Genomic DNA, 20473 nt, shown 5'->3' on the forward strand with positions numbered 1-20473 from the left:
GTTTCATCGGCTTGGTATTTGTTTGATGGTCGCGGTGACACAGGTGTCACAGTCTCCCCTACTTTAGGAAATTTCGTCCCGAAATTTATTCGTAGGAGTCTATTAGTGACTTTGCCAAATACCCACCAGCGATATGCAAGGCAATATCCTGTCATTTCATTAATGGTCATTCTTCAGAAACGAAAATGAACAGACGGAGTCATTTTCCTCAATAAGTATTCTTTAGAAATGGGAATGACGGAATATGCAAACGAATGTTCATTTCCTCCACGGACAAATCCTCAGAAACGAAAATGAACGGACGGAGTCATTTTCAATGGTTGCTTCATCAGAAATGGAAATGAAGGATTACACAACGGATATTGATTTCCTCAATGGATAAATCTTCAGAAACGAAAATGAACTAACAGAGTCATTTTCAACGGTTGCTTCATCAGAGTTGGAAATAAAGGATTACACAACGGGTATTCATTTCCCCAACGGATAAATCGTCAGAAACGAAAATGAACTAACGGAGTCATTTTCAACGGTTGCTTCATCAGAGTTGGAAATGAAGGATTACACAACGGATATTCATTTCCCCAACGGATAAATCGTCAGAAACGAAAATGAACTAACGGAGTCATTTTCAACGGTTGCTTCATCAGAGTTGGAAATGAAGGATTACACAACGGATATTCATTTCCCCAACGGATAAATCGTCAGAAACGAAAATGAACTAACGGAGTCATTTTCAACGGTTGCTTCATCAGAGTTGGAAATGAAGGATTACACAACGGATATTCATTTCCCCAACGGATAAATCGTCAGAAACGAAAATGAACTAACGGAGTCATTTTCAAGGGTTGCTTCATTAGAGTTGGAAATGAAGGATTACACAACGGATATTCCTTTCCCCAACGGATAAATCGTCAGAAACGAAAATGAACTAACGGAGTCATTTTCAACGGTTGCTTCATCAGAGTTGGAAATGAAGGATTACACAACGGATATTCATTTCCCCAATGGATAAATCGTCAGAAACGAAAATGAACTAACGGAGTCATTTTCAACGGTTGCTTCTTTAGAGTTGGAAATGAAGGATTACACAACGGATATTCATTTCCCCAACGGATAAATCGTCAGAAACGAAAATGAACTAACGGAGTCATTTTCAACGGTTGCTTCTTTAGAGTTGGAAATGAATAGGGTTAACTCTAGACACATGACAGAACTTGCTGTGATTTCTGTGCACTAAATTCCATAATTATGTATGCATCCATAATTACGTAATCCCTTGCACAGTCCGCACAGTTTGTTTTGTAATGTTTTGGGGAAGGATATCAAACTTGTGATGAGGGTGACTAGACTTCCATCGGGTCCTTTTTATCAGATCGACAGGGGATCTTCTTAGTTAGGCCACCAAGGAGTCCTTTCAGCTATATCATCACATGATATCCCTAGCCAGATTTTTGGATAAATCTGTTTAACTAGACCACTCAAGGGTCAAATTATGAAGTAGTACGTTATAATCCGAGGGACTTAACGATAACATAGAAGTCCATTGAGGATTTTAAGTAATACCTTTGGGTATCCTACTATGAATCTCTTGTACAAGGATATGTAAGATCCTACGAGGATTTGGATAACATAACAACACATAAGGGAACACATAAGCACAAAGTCACATAATTGTTTAACTTGATTATAATTTGTTATTAACTTGTTATTGATTGAATACGGATATGGAAACCAATCGACGGGTCTCAATGTTCACTGGAATCTATCTGAGAAGATAGAAAGACCTCCCAAAATTCGATTTTTTTGATTACAAGGAATCACCACATTCGAATGAGGGTATACAACAATTAAAGACTTACGGGAAATCCTTAGGCACCCTATTAAGGATTTATAGTGGTACTTTGGGTATTCGTCTTGTGTTGTAACCTGCGCCTTGTACTTTGTTTCCTTAGAATAAACGGGTACTTAGGAATTTTGTGGAAGATGCAAGTGATTATAGAATGGGAGAATTTTGGGGGTAGTTTGTTCTTCAAGGAATACGGTTTCTTGATTGTCGGTATTGTAAGGGATATGTCGTTTATGCATGCAACCACAGCAATACATTGTAATGTAAATAAAAGATTTATTTATAAACAACGATAACAACTGTTTCTTGGACTTTGACAACAAAAGAAAATAATACATAAGACGTGATTATTTCCAAACGATGTTATCTTCTAGTCAGTCGGATGCTCGTCCCTGTGCTGGATTTACATTAGCAAGCTTTGGGCAATTTCTTCGGAAATGACCCATCTCGCCACAGTTGAAACAAGAGCCTGGTAGAAAACGACCTTGAGCAGGATTGTTGCTAGCTTGGTTTGGCGCAGCTGCAGCTGGGCATGCTCTTGCTGTGTGGCCTATAAGTCCACAAGTTTGGCATTTGCGGCACTGTACATTGGCGTGATGATGGAGGCTACATTGGTTGCACAAGGGTGCAGTTCCATTGTATGGTTTTCTAGCAGGAGGTTGAGCTGGTTGGTTGGGGACGGCTTGACCATTGTGAGCGACCACGGCGAAGTTCTGAGAAGCCTTTCGCTTCTTTGACTTCTTAGAGGATTCAGTCTGTTCATCCATGGTCTTTGATTCCTCGATTGGCTTCTTGTCACCCTTTCGAAAAAGTTTATGCTTTCTGATCTGCGATTCAGTCAAGGTTGTAGATAGCTCAATGGCCTGACGGAGTATGGTAGGGTTGCTACCAGTGACAATGTCTTGTACCGAGTAAGGCAGGCCGTCGATGTACTTTTCGATAGCCTTGTCGAGTGGGGCGACCATAGTCAGGCAAAGTAGACTCAACTCCTCAAACCTATCAGTATATGCCCTGTGTTCGCCACTATCTTGTTTCAAATCATCAAACTCCTTCTCCAACGCTCGTTGTTCATGACGAGGACAAAACTCTCTCATCATAAGAGCTCTCAGTTCAGCCCATGTTTGTGCTAGAGCAACATCTGCACCACGGTCTCTCATTACCCCGTTCCACCATGTAAGAGCCCTCTTCTGAAACACACTCGAAGAAAACTCGACCTTGCGATTTTCCAGACACTGCACGTAGCGAAAGGTATTCTCGATGCTCTCGAACCATTGGAGAAGCCCAGTTGCTCCCTCAGAACCACTAAACTTGAGTGGTTTTGCCGAGTTAAAGTTCTTGAAATTGCATGTACCATTGTTGTTGTTGTTGGCTTGGTTCCATTGAGCAAAGAGATTTGGGAATTGAGCAGCCATCTGCTGCGCAATAATTTCTGCCAGCTCGGCAGTTGCTATCTGGTGTTCGCGTCGAGGAGGCATTCTAAAAGAGGAAAACATGAAAGGAAACAAATAAAATGGTATTGGGTAAGAATAGGATGTTACAATCACTGACCATAATCACGGTTAATGGTCATTTGTTTAAATCATGAAGCAAACAAACAACACCAAGGCTGAATCAAAGCAAATAGATCCTCATAGTGTATCGCAAAGACATGCTCGCCTATAAGTGGACACTCACCCCAAGAGTTCCCAGGTAAGAGTGACTGGTCCGATTATGTGGATTTGTACGAACACTCTAACCTTAGACAGAAAACCCAGGGTACAGGCATTCACTCTTCCAGTTTGCACGTGTTCACACTATTTAGGACCCAAAACATTGACGGGAGTTTTGAAAATTCAAAGGGGTTCAAAACCTTATAACAGAGGGTTCAAAACCTAGTAATCAATCATCCTAGAATAGATGATTGGTTTTCAAAGCGGTTTTGAAATTTATGTTCTTGTTGTGGTTGTCGCCTAAGGATAGGTGACGGTATTGTTTTATGACTAAACGCAAGTGAACTCGCGTTAGGGTCCTAGGAAGGTTATAGACTAGGTCAAAGCATTACTAATAACCTAATTCCCTATAACCATTGGCTCTGATACCAACTTTTCTGTCACACCCCGACCACGTAGAACATACAAAACGTGGCGGAAACGTCGGGGAGTGTTGTAACAGAATCAATTGTTTCAAATCCATGGCAATTGAAGTTTCATTTTATTAATCAAACATGAAAGTTTACATTGCTTTAAACAAGAACCAAAGAACACATAACATAAATTAACTAGTTCTTGTCTCGTTTTAAGTCGCTAAGGCAAAGGTCCGCCTAAGTATGTCTTGATAAGTCCTATGCGTCATCTCCTGAAAACACGTGTGAAAATAGGTACGTCAGCATAAAGATGCCTGTGAGATACATTGGTTTTGTGAAAACGGAATTCATGACTTATGCTTGAGAAAATATTTAGTCATGAACCTCGTATGTTGCTTTGTCTTGTAAATCATTTGAAAAACGGTAAGATCAAATGATATGTATAAATAAGAAGACACTGTATGGTTAAACGGATAACCATGTAAAATGTGTTTGTATAAGATAAGTTGTTTGTAAAACAATGTCTCGTGAAAAGTGTGTTATTTGTATAAAATGTCATATGTCTCAAATTGAAATGATTCAAATAACGCTACGATATGTAATACCATACAAACACTTATATATAGGAAGTACCAGCGGCGTATCCACCATGCTTGTATCATATTACACATGCCTCGTTACTTAATCACTTACTCAAACCAAACCATCAAGATGAAATGTTTAACAACGGTAGAAATGTTTATGTATAGTCTAACGTCTATTGTCAACTGTAAATCATGTCAACGGATACAACTGGTTTACACGGTTCAATGGTTACAAACGGTTCATATAATCGAAGGGTTAAGACGGTTCACATAGTCAAATGGTTACAACGGTTCAAAATGTAGTATAATGTGTTCATATGCTGGATGAGCATATGCAACAGAAATGCAATGTAACACAATGTACTACGTATGCACACAATGGGCGTACGTAGCATGAAATGTATTGTAGAGTACAACGGTTCAAAATGTAGTATAATGTGTTCATATGCTGGATGAGCATATGCAACAGAAATGCAATGTGTAACAATGTACTACGTATGCACACAATGGGCGTACGTAGCATGAAATGTATTGTAAAGAAATGTAATAAGTACGCACACAATGGGCATACATAGCATGAAATGTAAAACGATGTACTAAGTATGCACACAATGGGCATACATAGCATGAAATGTAATGAAATCATGTACTATAATGTACTAATGAACATAGCAGGTATACGATGTGAAAACATGGAAAGCATGAAAGTTACAGATAGGCACATGTATTTCACCCCAAAACAGTTTGGAAAACAGTAAAAGAGGGGTTCAATGTACTCACATTGACTCCTCGAAAACATGTAAAAGATGGGGTTCAATGTACTCACCTGAGATTGCTTTGAATTCCTTATGTAAAAATCACACAATGCTAGAGATCACGGGATATCAAACGGCACCTAATAGGTAGCTATATTAATATACCGGACTAAAATCGGAGGATTGGATAGTATGCGGGTTTGTAAACCAAAAGAGTATGGAGACTCGCGCAATATGGTTTAATAAAGCCTACATACTAAAATGAAACCTAAACTATGTGCTTGCGACCCATTACGACCCGTTTAGGTAGCTTATGCTACCTTAACGCGTCGTTCGCGTATAACGCGTTTGGAACGCCTAACATCGTGACCACAAGGTATAACCTCAGAAGGTTATAGCTATGGTCACCTAATGTGTTTGGTCGGATCCTAACGATCGACTAAATGGGTCGGGTTCGAAAGTATAAGCGATGGTTTAGATCGCTTACCTTACGACCCTATATAAGCACTACACTAAAAGTGACGAGCTAAGCATGTTAGAACATGCTTAACTAAGTTTAGAAAACAGGTTTGGCATCAAAACAAACGGCTTTGATGCTCACGAGTAGTTTGGTTACAAAATATGCAAGTATGCACATTTTGGCCGAAACTACGACTCGTCACTGAGCCTAGATAACGTGGTGATCAGTAGGTATAGTCACTACGGACTATAACCATCGTGATCACGCTCACGTTATGAAGTTCCATGAACTTCGTGTTGACCATAGGCTGGTCAATGCAGAAAGTCAACAAAACGTTGACTTTCGGACTCGAAAAGCGAATAAAAGAGCGAAAGAATACTTACGGAGGGTCCCCGAATGCTAATCTAGATCAAAATGGCTCAGGTATGAAACAAAGGTTCCAACTTAGAGCTCTTGATCAGATTGTGTGGGTTTTTGGCAACAAGGGGGGGAGGTATTTATAGGAAAAGCATAACCGTTAGGATCGTTTATCGAATATCGTGCCACGATCTTGTGCGTACACTTGTCAAAATATTGTGGTAAGTCAGAACTTGGCCCTTGGCTCTTGATTGGGTGAAAGGGCATTGCCCCTTGATCGAACGAAAGGCCAACTGAATTGAATGCAAGCATTGAATCTGGTCTGATAGTCCCACGTGGCCCGCCTCAATATGCAGGCCAAACTCACGCGGGCCGCCTGGCCCCGTCTGATCTGCATATATTTTCAGAATTGGCAGTTTTGGTCCCTGTTGCGCATTTAATCCATTTCCGACACTTCTAAGGCCCGTAAAGCCATCTTTAAGGCCCTAAAATGATGCCTAAACATTGTGGACATGAAACATGCTCAAAAATGTGTCGGATGTTGGTTCGTTTGGTCGTACGATCGCGATGTTCGCTTAATTACGACGGAATGCGCATAAGCGCGAAAGACGATCCAAATGACGCGACGAATGGATTTTTCTTATGCCAAATACTAAGGCATAATATGAGGATGCTTACATTAATTTTTGGATGTCCGGATGTATTCAGAACGTAAGTTATGCGCGAAAGTGCAAACTTATGCACTTTTTGACACTTTTAGTCCCTGAATGATCCAAAAGTTTGTTTTAGCATACCAAACCCCTCAAAGCCTATTTCTAAGCTATGTAAAGGATATTTATGGTATGTTTAACTTATGGACATGTTCCGGAATGTTTGTTACAGTTCAAATTGGCATACTTTCGTAGTTTGTCAAGTTTAGTCCCTGTAAGCGAATTAACTTGTTTTTGCTATACCAAAGCCTTCAAAACTTATTTCTAAGTTATGTAAAGGTTATTTAAGGTATGTTAAGTATATGACGGTGTTCCGGAGTGTTTGTCGCATTTAATCTGAGTACGTTTACGCACAGTTTGCGTATAATTCTCTAGAAAGCGATGTAGAGTTTGAAAGTGGACAAGAATTGATATGTGCAAAAGATACACATATTTATACAAGATCCCAAGTATGAAATACGATGTTTCATCGGCTTGGTATTTGTTTGATGGTCGCGGTGACACAGGTGTCACAGTCTCCCCTACTTTAGGAAATTTCGTCCCGAAATTTATTCGTAGGAGTCTATTAGTGACTTTGCCAAATACCCACCAGCGATATGCAAGGCAATATCCTGTCATTTCATTAATGGTCATTCTTCAGAAACGAATATGAATAGACGGAGTCATTTTCCTCAACAAGTATTCTTCAGAAATGGGAATAACGGAATATGCAAACGAATGTTCATTTCCTCCACGGACAAATCCTCAGAAACGAAAATGAACGGACGGAGTCATTTTCAATGGTTGCTTCATCAGAAATGGAAATGAAGGATTACACAACGGATATTGATTTCTGTCACACCCCGGCCGCGTAAAACAACAAACCGTGGCAGAAACGCCGGGGAGGTGAGTGGCGACAGAATTATTGTTTCAACAACCATGGCAAATAAAGTTATGTATTATTAAAATTTAAAGTTACATTGTCTTTGAGTTCAACTAAACTAACATAATAACTGTCTTTTAAGTCACTAAGGCCCGAGTCCGCCTAAGTGAAGCACAAGCATCATCATGCATTAGCACCTGAAACACATGTAAAAATAGGTACGTCAGCATAAAAATGCCTGTGAGATACATAGGTTTTGTTTATGCAGATTCATGACTTGTATTTGAAAGGAGAGTTTAATAAAATGTAGTCATGAACCTTGTAAAATGTTTTCCTTTGTAAAACCATGTGAAAATCAATGAAAATCAAATGATGATGAAATGATAATGCATGGTTAAATGAATAACCAAGTAAAAGTGAATTTGTATAAAATATGTAATTTGTAAAACAATGTCATGTTTTTGTATAAAATGTTTCATGTCTTGTCCAAGTGGTTTATATAACGCAACGATGTATAATACGATAAAAGCACTTATATATAGGAAGTACCAGCGGCGTATCCACCATGCTTTTATCATATAACACATAGCCCCGTTACATAAGTCACTTATCAATAACCAACCAAAATGTCTTGTTCCATGTTAATATGTGTATGTGTAAACCATGTACAATGTCATGTGTATCATGTAAAACCAATGAAATGCATAGCAAGTAGGAAATCCTCTACTTAACTATGTAATGATGTCTAATGTGAAAACAAATGTCATGTATGGTGAATAACTAGAAGTTACTCAACCCCATAGAAAATGTACAAAACATGTTTTTGAATAAACCTAAGTTTAAATCAAATGTTATGCTTTGCAGAAAAACAATGCTTTATGATTACAAACATTTATGCAGTAATGTTAATCGCATACATTCAAGCCTTGAGACTGTGGCGACAAACCCTTAAACGAATTAAAGGTTCATCTAAAGTTATGTAGTCGGATTCTGTCATCCCCAACTTCCAAACAAACCCAGGAAGTCGGAAACGGGAGTTGTCAATTCCTATGGTACCATTACATAAGTCCGAGCGGCGTAGCTAATGTTAATGAATGTATTATTGTCCCGATTGAACATACCAAATGTCATAACCAATGTAGCATGTGAAAACCATGTACTAGGAATGCTAAGTAAACATGCCTAGTAGAAATGTTCATGTAAAACAATGTGCTAGCATGCTCAGTAAACATACATAGCAGAAACGTCATGTAAAACAATGTGCTACATATGCTAAGTAAACATATGCAACAAATGTGTAACAAATCAATGTGCTAGCATGCTTGACATACATAGCAAAACACAATGGAAAACATGTACTATATATGTACTAGGTGAAACTAGCATGTTTATGTCATAAAAGCATGAAATGCACTAAAGTAACATGTATGTACATGTGTATCACCCCAAAATATTTGAAAATGGTAAAAGAGGGGAACTATGTACTCACTTGGGATTGCTAATTAGTCTTGAGAATAAGACCAATTTAAGCTCCAAGGGTTACAGAATCAACCGGCACCTAGTATAGGTAACTATGTTAATAAACGGCTCCTAAATCGGGAGATAGGATAGAATGAGGTTCTATAAATCAAATGAGTAATTGAGCTCATATGGTATGATTTATTAGTCCCAACATTCTGATTGGAAGGCCTACCTAAGTGCTTTTGACCCGTTTCGACACATTATGGTAACATAAGCTACTAGAAGGCGTCGTTAGCGTAAAACTATGATCGGATGGTTAACTATGTGCTATGTCAAGTCTTACATGCCCAATTATCCCTAAACATGTTACTAAATCAGATTACATGTCAAAATTATGTTCACATAGTCAAAATACGGATTTATGCTTCAAAAGGGCATTTTGGTCATTTCCTATGGGCATACAAGCTAACAAGCATATGACTAACCAATCCTAGATGATCATAAGGTTATAACCTCAGTGGTTATTCCCTATGAAACTATGATCATTAACTAAACTTGGTCGGATCCTAAAGATCGACCAAACGGGTCGGGTTCGAAAGTATAAGCGGTTGTTTAGACCGCTTACCTTACGACCCTAAACAAGCACAAACTAATAGTGTCGAGTTAGACATGTCAAAACATGTCTAACCTACTGATTTGGTATCAAAACAAAGTGTTTTGATACCCTAAAGTAGTTTCGTTGCAAAATGCGTGCTAAAACGCATGTTGACCGAAACTTTGACTCGACACTACAACTAGCTAACGTGGTAATCAGCAACTATAACCGCGAAGGATTATAGCTATCGTGATTACAATCACGTTTCAAAGTTCAATTGAACTTTGACTTGACCAATTTATGGTCAAAACCGAAAGTCAAACTGTTGGCCAAACTGTTTGACTTTCTGCACTACAAAAAGGAAAAAGGAAATAAAAAGAATGAAAGAATGCTCACTTAAGGTCCTTGCTATCTTTTCTACAAGAAGACAAAGTCCCAAATGCTTGAGAGAGAGCTCCAAAGCAGATGTGAAGAGAGAATGAGAATAAATGAGCAAAGAATGAAGGAGTTTGGATGGCTATTTATACTTGTGGTGAGTTAATAGGATCATCACAAGTGTTTTGCTTGGTCATTAAGCATTAATCCTAGCCATACATGTGTTACAAGCTGATTAGAAGCCTTGGTGAACACACAAACTTGCCCACCACACAAAGAAATTGCACAAACAGCCCCTGAATTTGCAAACTGTTGCTGAAAATGATGTTTCTGCCTAGATGAGGCACTCGCGTAGCGCGACAGCATAGGCCATAGGGCTCGCGCTACGCTAGCATGTATCAGGTTCAGCAAAGTTTCAAAATTGACAGAAATGGTCCCTGCACGTGTTTAAAGCCTTTTTCGATGCGTTTAAACCCCGTTAACCTCATTTCAAGGCTCTAAAATGAAGTTAAAGTATAGGGGACTCAAAACATGCTTGAAAACATCTCAGATGTCGGTTCGTTTGGTCGTACGATCGCGTTGTTCGGTTAATTACGACGAAACTTGAACGGACGCGAAAACGATCCAAATTAAGCGACGAATGGAATTTTTGCATGGCGATCACTAAAATAAAAATATTTTAGTGTGTATAAAAATTTTGGATGTCCAGATGTGTCCAGAACGTAAGATATGCGCGAAAATGCAAACTTACGTCGTTTTTGACACTTTTAGTCCCTGTAAGATTATATAAGCATGTTTTCGCACACCGAACCTATCAAAGCTTATTTCTAAGCCATGTTTAGGTTATATATGGTATGTTTAACTTATGATCAAGTTCCGGACTGTACGTTGCCTTACGAAACGGCAGACTTTTGCAAGTTGACGCAAATAGTCCCTGAGAGCGAATAAACTTGTTTTTGCCATACCAAAGCCTTTAAAACTTATTTCTAAGTTATGTAAAGGTTATTTAAGGTATGTTAAGTTTATGATGATGTTCCGGAGTGTTTGTCGCGTTAAACTGATCGTGTTTACGCATCAGTTTGCGTATAACTTTCCAGAAAACGATATAGAGTTCAAAATCGATCAAAAATCAACATGGGCACAAAACCAAACATAAATGACAAAAATTGGGATCAAAACACACTGTTTTATTAATATTGTATTGTTCAGAGTTTGTAAAATGATATCACAGACACAGATGTCACAGTCTCCCCTACTTCAGGAAATTTCGTCCCGAAATTTGTTTAGAGGAAACTTGTGAGAATAGATGCGGATATTTCGCTTTCATCTGATCTTCATGTTCCCAAGTAAACTCTGGGCCACGTTTAGATTCCCAGCGAACTTTGACCAATTTAATCCGCTTGCCTTTCAACTGTTTAAATGAACGGTCCACTATCTCCACAGGTTTCTCAACGAAGTGCATTGTATTATCAACACGAATTTCATCAAGTGGTATGTGGAGGTTCTCATCAGCTAAACACTTTCTGAGATTGGACACGTGGAATGTTGGATGAACATTTCCAAGTTCGGGAGGTAGCTCAAGCCTGTAGGCTACTTTTCCGACTCTTTCAACGATCTTAAATGGTCCAACATAACGAGGTGCAAGTTTTCCTTTCTTCCCAAATCTAATCACACCTTTCCAAGGGGATACCTTGAGTAGGACGTGATCACCAACTTGGAATTCCAAGGGCTTGCGTCGTCGATCCGCGTAACACTTCTGACGGCTTCTAGCTGTCTGAAGGTTTTCACGAATCTTCTTGACCTTATCTGTAGTCTCTAGAATGAGTTCAGGTCCAGTAAGCTGAGCTTCACCTATCTCATTCCAGCAGACCGGTGAACGACATTTTCGACCGTATAAAGCTTCAAAAGGAGCCATATTGATGCTAGAGTGATAACTGTTGTTGTAAGAGAATTCGATCAAAGGTAGATGCGAATCCCAACTACCACCAAAGTCAATCACACACGCTCTAAGCATATCCTCCAGTGTCTGGATTGTTCTCTCAGATTGACCATCTGTCTGCGGATGGTATGCTGAGCTTAAATGAAGTTGAGTACCCATGGCAGATTGCATGGTTCTCCAAAAGCGAGACGAGAATCGAGCATCTCTGTCTGATATAATGTTCAAAGGAACACCATGTCGAGATATAATCTCATCAACATATATCTTGGCAAGATCGTCAGCAGATAGACTCTCACGGATTGGCAAGAAGTGTGCTGTCTTTGTAAGACGATCAACAACAACCCAAATGGCGTCATGACCCTTCTTAGTGCGCGGTAACTTGGTAATGAGATCCATAGAAATGTTTTCCCATTTCCAAACCGGAATCTCTGGTTGCTCCAATAATCCAGAGGGATGTTGATGTTCTGCCTTAACCTTAAGACAAGTAAGGCATTTTGAAACATATAAGGCAATGTCTTTCTTCATACCCGGCCACCAGTACTGGGTTCGAAGATCCTTATACATTTTGTCTGCACCAGGATGAATAGAATAACGAGACTTGTGAGCTTCATCCATAAGCAAGGTGCGAAGATCGTCTATACTTGGGACCCACAAACGACCCATGTAATAGAAAATCCCAAAATCTCTCAGTTCAAGCTCAGGATTAGTATGACATGGTAACTCTTTACCCATCAAGTCTTGTGCCACACAAGTATGTTGAGCCTGAATTATGCGAGATTGAATGTCAGATCGAACCTGAACACAGTGAAGCTTGACACGTTCCTTACGACTTAATGCGTCAGCCACGACATTCGCTTTACCAGGATGGTAGCGAATTTCGCAATCGTAGTCGTTTAGGAGTTCAACCCAACGTCGTTGCCTCATGTTTAGTTCTTTCTGATTGAAGATATGTTGGAGACTCTTGTGGTCAGTAAACACTACACACTTTGTACCGTAAAGGTAGTGTCTCCAGATTTTGAGAGCAAAGACTACTGCACCTAACTCAAGATCATGAGTTGTGTAGTTTTTCTCGTGCACTTTCAGCTGTCTTGATGCATAGGCTATAACTTTGTTTCTTTGCATAAGAACACAGCCTAGGCCTAAGTTGGATGCATCACAGTACACGACAAAATCATCGTTACCCTCGGGCAAAGATAGAATAGGTGCATCACAAAGTTTCTGTTTCAAGGTCTGGAAAGCTTCTTCCTGTTTGGATCCCCACTCAAAAGGTTTGCCTTTATGAGTTAAAGCAGTGAGAGGAACCGCAATCTTGGAGAAGTTTTCTATGAAACGGCGGTAGTAACCCGCTAGACCAAGAAATGAACGAACCTCGGTAGGAGTAGTAGGAGTATCCCAGTCCTTAATCGCACTGATTTTGGCGGGATCTACATGTATACCTTGTTCGTTGACGATGTGCCCCAAAAATTGAACTTCCTTAAGCCAGAATTCACACTTGGAGAACTTGGCGAAAAGTTGTTCTTTCTTTAGGAGCTCCATAGTAAGACGAAGATGTTGCTCATGATCAGCTCGAGTCTTAGAATAAATCAAAATATCATCAATGAAGACGATAATGAACTTGTCCAAATAAGGCTTACAAACCCTATTCATCAAGTCCATGAAAATAGCAGGAGCATTTGTTAAACCGAAAGGCATAACAGTAAACTCATAATGACCATATCGAGTACGGAAAGCTGTCTTGGGAATATCTTCTTCGAGAACTCGAAGTTGATGATACCCAGAACGTAGATCAATCTTTGAAAAGCAAGTAGCACCCTGAAGCTGATCAAAGAGATCATCAATGCGAGGTAGGGGATATCGATTCTTGATGGTAAGCTTGTTCAGCTCACGATAATCAATACACATCCTAAAAGATCCATCTTTCTTTTTCACGAATAGGACAGGAGCACCCCAAGGTGAAAAGCTTGGACGGATGAATCCTTTGTCAGAAAGCTCCTAAAGCTGCTTAGACAACTCTTGCATCTCAGACGGTGCAAGACGATAAGGTGACTTAGCAATGGGATTAGCGCCAGGCACAAGATCAATGCGGAACTCAACTTGGCGCACAGGGGGTAAACCAGGTAATTCTTCAGGAAATACCTCTGGATAATCCCGAACAACAGGGATATCTTGGGTTGTCTTACCCTTGCCTTTATCCTCTACGACATGTGCCAAGAAAGCAACATATTTCTTGCGTAGATATTTGCGGGCTTGGGTACATGACATGAGTTTAACGGGTTTCTCCCCATGAACTTCTAAGATCTCACCAGTCGAAAGCGGTATACGAACCAACTTCTCAAAACATACTACCTCAGCATGGTACTTGGATAACCAATCCATTCCAACTATAATGTTGAAGCTCCCGAGTTGCATCGGTGTGAGGTCGATAGGGAAAAGATGGTCATTGAGATTCAACTGGCAATTTCGAAGAACAGAGTCGAGGACAACAGGTTCACCACTAGCTACTTCTACTGTCAAGGGCTTTCCTAGTTTTGTTCTAGTCATCGCAAGTAAAGGCTCAAATGCTAAGGACACAAAACTCTTATCGGCACCCGAATCAAATAGAACAGAAGCAGGATGGTTGTTAACAAGGAACGTACCGTTCACCACTTCGTTATCCGCACGCGCCTCATTTGCATTCAGATTAAAAGCTCTACCACGAGCTGGTGCCTGATTTGCATTTGCCAACCTCGGGCAATTGTTCCTATAGTGGGTCAGATCCCCACAGTTGAAACATGAACCAGGCGGAAAGTGAGGTCGTGCAGGATTCTGGGCTGGGTTTTGCACAGCTTGGTTTTGAGCAGGCTGATTCTGGTTTGGAGCAAAACGGCAGGTGTTTGCAAGATGACCAGACTTGCCACAATTCGTGCAGATACGGCATTGCATCTGTGGCTGGTGGTGGCTGTTACATCTGTTGCACAGAGGTGCATTTCCCGCATACTGCCTCTTGGCAGCAGGTTGTGCAGCCTGATTCTGTGCTGCCTGATTGGTAGCAGCCTGGTTAGTCTGAGCAGTGACCGCGAAATTCTTGGAAGCCTTACGCTTCCTAGATTTCTTTGAAGACTCAGCAGCCTTCTTGCCCTTACTCTCCTTGGCGCTATCAGACTGTTTCTGCTTCTTGTCACCTTTCCTGTGGAGTTTACCCTTCTTGATTTGGGATTCAGTAAGGGTAGCAGCTAGCTCAATGGCCTGTCGGACGGTAGTAGGGTGACTGCCAGTTACAATATCCTGAACAGGATCTGGCAAACCGTCTATATACCTCTCAATAGCCTTATCCAAAGGCGTGACCATAGTCGGACAGAGCAAGCTTAACTCCTCATATCTGTCAGTGTAAGCCCGGTGTTCACCACTGACTTGCTTCAGATCATTGAACTCATCTTCGAGTGCCCTCTGCTCATGTCGAGGACAAAATTCTCTCATCATGAGAGTCCTGAGTTCCTCCCAAGTCTGACCCAAAGCAACATCAGCACCTCTATCTCTCATTACCCCATTCCACCAGGTAAGGGCCCTCTTTTGAAATACACTCGAGGCAAACTCGACTTTACGATTGTTCGGACACTGAACATGGCGAAACGTGCTCTCAAGACTCTCAAACCACTGGAGAAGCCCAGTTGCTCCTTCAGTACCACTAAACTTGAGCGGTTTAGCCGAGTTAAACTGTTTAACGTTGCACGGAGCAGGTGCATTAACATTGTTATTGGTGGCTTGGTTTATTTGAGTTATGAGACCGGGTAGCATAGCAGCCATCTGCTGTGCTATAATAGCTGCCAGTTCGGCATCAGGTTGCTGAACGTTACGTCGAGGAGGCATTCTAAAAGAGGAAACATGAGAGAAAACGAGTGAGATGATGTGATGAAAATGAGATAACAATAAAATCGACAAAAAGCAAGGAATGTGGTCATTTGTTTGTTACCACAAAGCAAACAAACAACACACAGTGACAAATCAAAGTAAATGAGTCATAATAATGTATTACTGAAGACATGCTCGCCTATAAGTGAACACTCACCCCAAGAGTTCCCAGGTAAGAGTGACTGGTCCGATAATGCGGATTTGTACGAACACTCTAGCCTTAGACAGAAAACTCAGGGTACAGGCATTCACTCTTCCAGTTTGCACGTGTTCACATTATTTAGACCCAAAACTTTGACGAGATTTTGAAAAATTGGAAGGCACGAGGCCAAAAAGAAATCATCTAAGGATAGATGATTGATTTCAAAATCGTTTTGGAATATTATGTTCAAGTTTTGGTAATCACCTAAGGATAGGTGACGGGTATTGTTTTAAAATCTAAACACAAGTAAACTTGTGTTAGGGTCCTAGAAAGTTATAGTCTAGGTCAAAGCATTGCTAATAACCTAATTCCCTATAACCATTGGCTCTGATACCAACTCTTCTGTCACACCCCTGCCGCGTAAAACAACAAACCGCGGCGGAAACGCCGGGGAGGTGAGTGGCGACAGAATTATTGTTTCAACAACCATGGCAAATAAAGTTATGTATTATTAAAATTTAAAGTTACATTGTCTTTGAGTTCAACTAAACTAACATAATAACTGTCTTTTAAGTCACTAAGGCCCGAGTCCGCCTAAGTGAAGCACAAGCATCATCATGCATTAGCACCTGAAACACATGTAAAAATAGGTACGTCAGCATAAAAATGCCTGTGAGATACATAGGTTTTGTTTATGCAGATTCATGACTTGTATTTGAAAGGAGAGTTTAATAAAATGTAGTCATGAACCTTGTAAAATGTTTTCCTTTGTAAAACCATGTGAAAATCAATGAAAATCAAATGATGATGAAATGATAATGCATGGTTAAATGAATAACCAAGTAAAAGTGAATTTGTATAAAATATGTAATTTGTAAAACAATGTCATGTTTTTGTATAAAATGTTTCATGTCTTGTCCAAGTGGTTTATATAACGCAACGATGTATAATACGATAAAAGCACTTATATATAGGAAGTACCAGCGGCGTATCCACCATGCTTTTATCATATAACACATAGCCCCGTTACATAAGTCACTTATCAATAACCAACCAAAATGTCTTGTTCCATGTTAATATGTGTATGTGTAAACCATGTACAATGTCATGTGTATCATGTAAAACCAATGAAATGCATAGCAAGTAGGAAATCCTCTACTTAACTATGTAATGATGTCTAATGTGAAAACAAATGTCATGTATGGTGAATAACTAGAAGTTACTCAACCCCATAGAAAATGTACAAAACATGTTTTTGAATAAACCTAAGTTTAAATCAAATGTTATGCTATGCAGAAAAACAATGCTTTATGATTACAAACATTTATGCAGTAATGTTAATCGCATACATTCAAGCCTTGAGACTGTGGCGACAAACCCTTAAACGAATTAAAGGTTCATCTAAAGTTATGTAGTCGGATTCTGTCATCCCCAACTTCCAAACAAACCCAGGAAGTCGGAAACGGGAGTTGTCAATTCCTATGGTACCATTACATAAGTCCGAGCGGCGTAGCTAATGTTAATGAATGTATTATTGTCCCGATTGAACATACCAAATGTCATAACCAATGTAGCATGTGAAAACCATGTACTAGGAATGCTAAGTAAACATGCCTAGTAGAAATGTTCATGTAAAACAATGTGCTAGCATGCTCAGTAAACATACATAGCAGAAACGTCATGTAAAACAATGTGCTACATATGCTAAGTAAACATATGCAACAAATGTGTAACAAATCAATGTGCTAGCATGCTTGACATACATAGCAAAACACAATGGAAAACATGTACTATATATGTACTAGGTGAAACTAGCATGTTTATGTCATAAAAGCATGAAATGCACAAAAGTAACATGTATGTACATGTGTATCACCCCCCAAAATATTTGAAAACGGTAAAAGAGGGGAACTATGTACTCACTTGGGATTGCTAATTAGTCTTGAGAATAAGACCAATTTAAGCTCCAAGGGTTACGGAATCAACCGGCACCTAGTATAGGTAACTATGTTAATAAACGGCTCCTAAATCGGGAGATAGGATAGAATGAGGTTCTATAAATCAAATGAGTAATTGAGCTCATATGGTATGATTTATTAGTCCCAACATTCTGATTGGAAGGCCTACCTAAGTGCTTTTGACCCGTTTCGACACATTATGGTAACATAAGCTACTATAAGGCGTCGTTAGCGTAAAACTATGATCGGATGGTTAACTATGTGCTATGTCAAGTCTTACATGCCCAATTATCCCTAAACATGTTACTAAATCAGATTACATGTCAAAATTATGTTCACATAGTCAAAATACGGATTTATGCTTCAAAAGGGCATTTTGGTCATTTCCTATGGGCATACAAGCTAACAAGCATATGACTAACCAATCCTAGATGATCATAAGGTTATAACCTCAGTGGTTATTCCCTATGAAACTATGATCATTAACTAAACTTGGTCGGATCCTAAAGATCGACCAAACGGGTCGGGTTCGAAAGTATAAGCGGTTGTTTAGACCGCTTACCTTACGACCCTAAACAAGCACAAACTAATAGTGTCGAGTTAGACATGTCAAAACATGTCTAACCTACTGATTTGGTATCAAAACAAAGTGTTTTGATACCCTAAAGTAGTTTCGTTGCAAAATGCGTGCTAAAACGCATGTTGACCGAAACTTTGACTCGACACTACAACTAGCTAACGTGGTAATCAGCAACTATAATCGCGAAGGATTATAGCTACCGTGATTACAATCACGTTTCAAAGTTCAATTGAACTTTGACTTGACCAATTTATGGTCAAAACCGAAAGTCAATCTGTTGGCCAAACTGTTTGACTTTCTGCACTACAAAAAGGAAAAAGGAAATAAAAAGAATGAAAGAATGCTCACTTAAGGTCCTTGCTATCTTTTCTACAAGAAGACAAAGTCCCAAATGCTTGAGAGAGAGCTCCAAAGCAGATGTGAAGAGAGAATGAGAAGAAATGAGCAAAGAATGAAGGAGTTTGGATGGCTATTTATACTTGTGGTGAGTTAATAGGATCATCACAAGTGTTTTGCTTGGTCATTAAGCATTAATCCTAGCCATACATGTGTTACAAGCTGATTAGAAGCCTTGGTGAACACACAAACTTGCCCACCACACAAAGAAATTGCACAAACAGCCCCTGAATTTGCAAACTGTTGCTGAAAATGATGTTTCTGCCCAGATGAGGCACTCGCGTAGCGCGACAGCATAGGCCATAGGGCTCGCGCTACGCTAGCATGTATCAGGTTCAGCAAAGTTTCAAAATTGACAGAAATGGTCCCTACACGTGTTTAAAGCCTTTTTCGATGCGTTTAAACCCCGTTAACCTCATTTCAAGGCTCTAAAATGAAGTTAAAGTATAGGGGACTCAAAACATGCTTGAAAACATCTCAGATGTCGGTTCGTTTGGTCGTACGATCGCGTTGTTCGGTTAATTACGACGAAACTTGAACGGACGCGAAAACGATCCAAATTAAGCGACGAATGGAATTTTTGCATGGCGATCACTAAAATAAAAATATTTTAGTGTGTACAAAAATTTTGGATGTCCAGATGTGTCCAGAACGTAAGATATGCGCGAAAATGCAAACTTACGTCGTTTTTGACACTTTTAGTCCCTGTAAGATTATATAAGCATGTTTTCACACACCGAACCTATCAAAGCTTATTTCTAAGCCATGTTTAGGTTATATATGGTATGTTTAACTTATGATCAAGTTCCGGACTGTACGTTGCCTTACGAAACGGCAGACTTTCGCAAGTTGACGCAAATAGTCCCTGAGAGCGAATAAACTTGTTTTTGCCATACCAAAGCCTTTAAAACTTATTTCTAAGTTATGTAAAGGTTATTTAAGGTATGTTAAGTTTATGATGATGTTCCGGAGTGTTTGTCGCGTTAAACTGATCGTGTTTACGCATCAGTTTGCGTATAACTTTCCAGAAAACGATATAGAGTTCAAAATCGATCAAAAATCAACATGGGCACAAAACCAAACATAAATGAAAAACATTGGGATCAAAACACACTGTTTTATTAATATTGTATTGTTCAGAGTTTGTAAAATGATATCACAGACACAGATGTCACAATTTCCTCAACGGATAAATCTTCAGAAACGAAAATGAACTAACAGAGTCATTTTCAATGGTTGCTTCATCAGAGTTGGAAATGAAGGATTACACAACGGGTATTCATTTCCCCAACGGATAAATCGTCAGAAACGAAAATGAACTAACGGAGTCATTTTCAACGGTTGCTTCATCAGAGTTGGAAATGAAGGATTACACAACGGATATTCATTTCCCCAACGGATAAATCGTCAGAAATGAAAATGAACTAACGGAGTCATTTTCAACGGTTGCTTCATCAGAGTTGGAAATGAAGGATTACACAACGGATATTCATTTCCCCAACG

This window comes from Helianthus annuus, chromosome 2 (genome assembly GCF_002127325.2).
Source record: "Helianthus annuus cultivar XRQ/B chromosome 2, HanXRQr2.0-SUNRISE, whole genome shotgun sequence".
Taxonomy (NCBI): domain Eukaryota; kingdom Viridiplantae; phylum Streptophyta; class Magnoliopsida; order Asterales; family Asteraceae; genus Helianthus; species Helianthus annuus.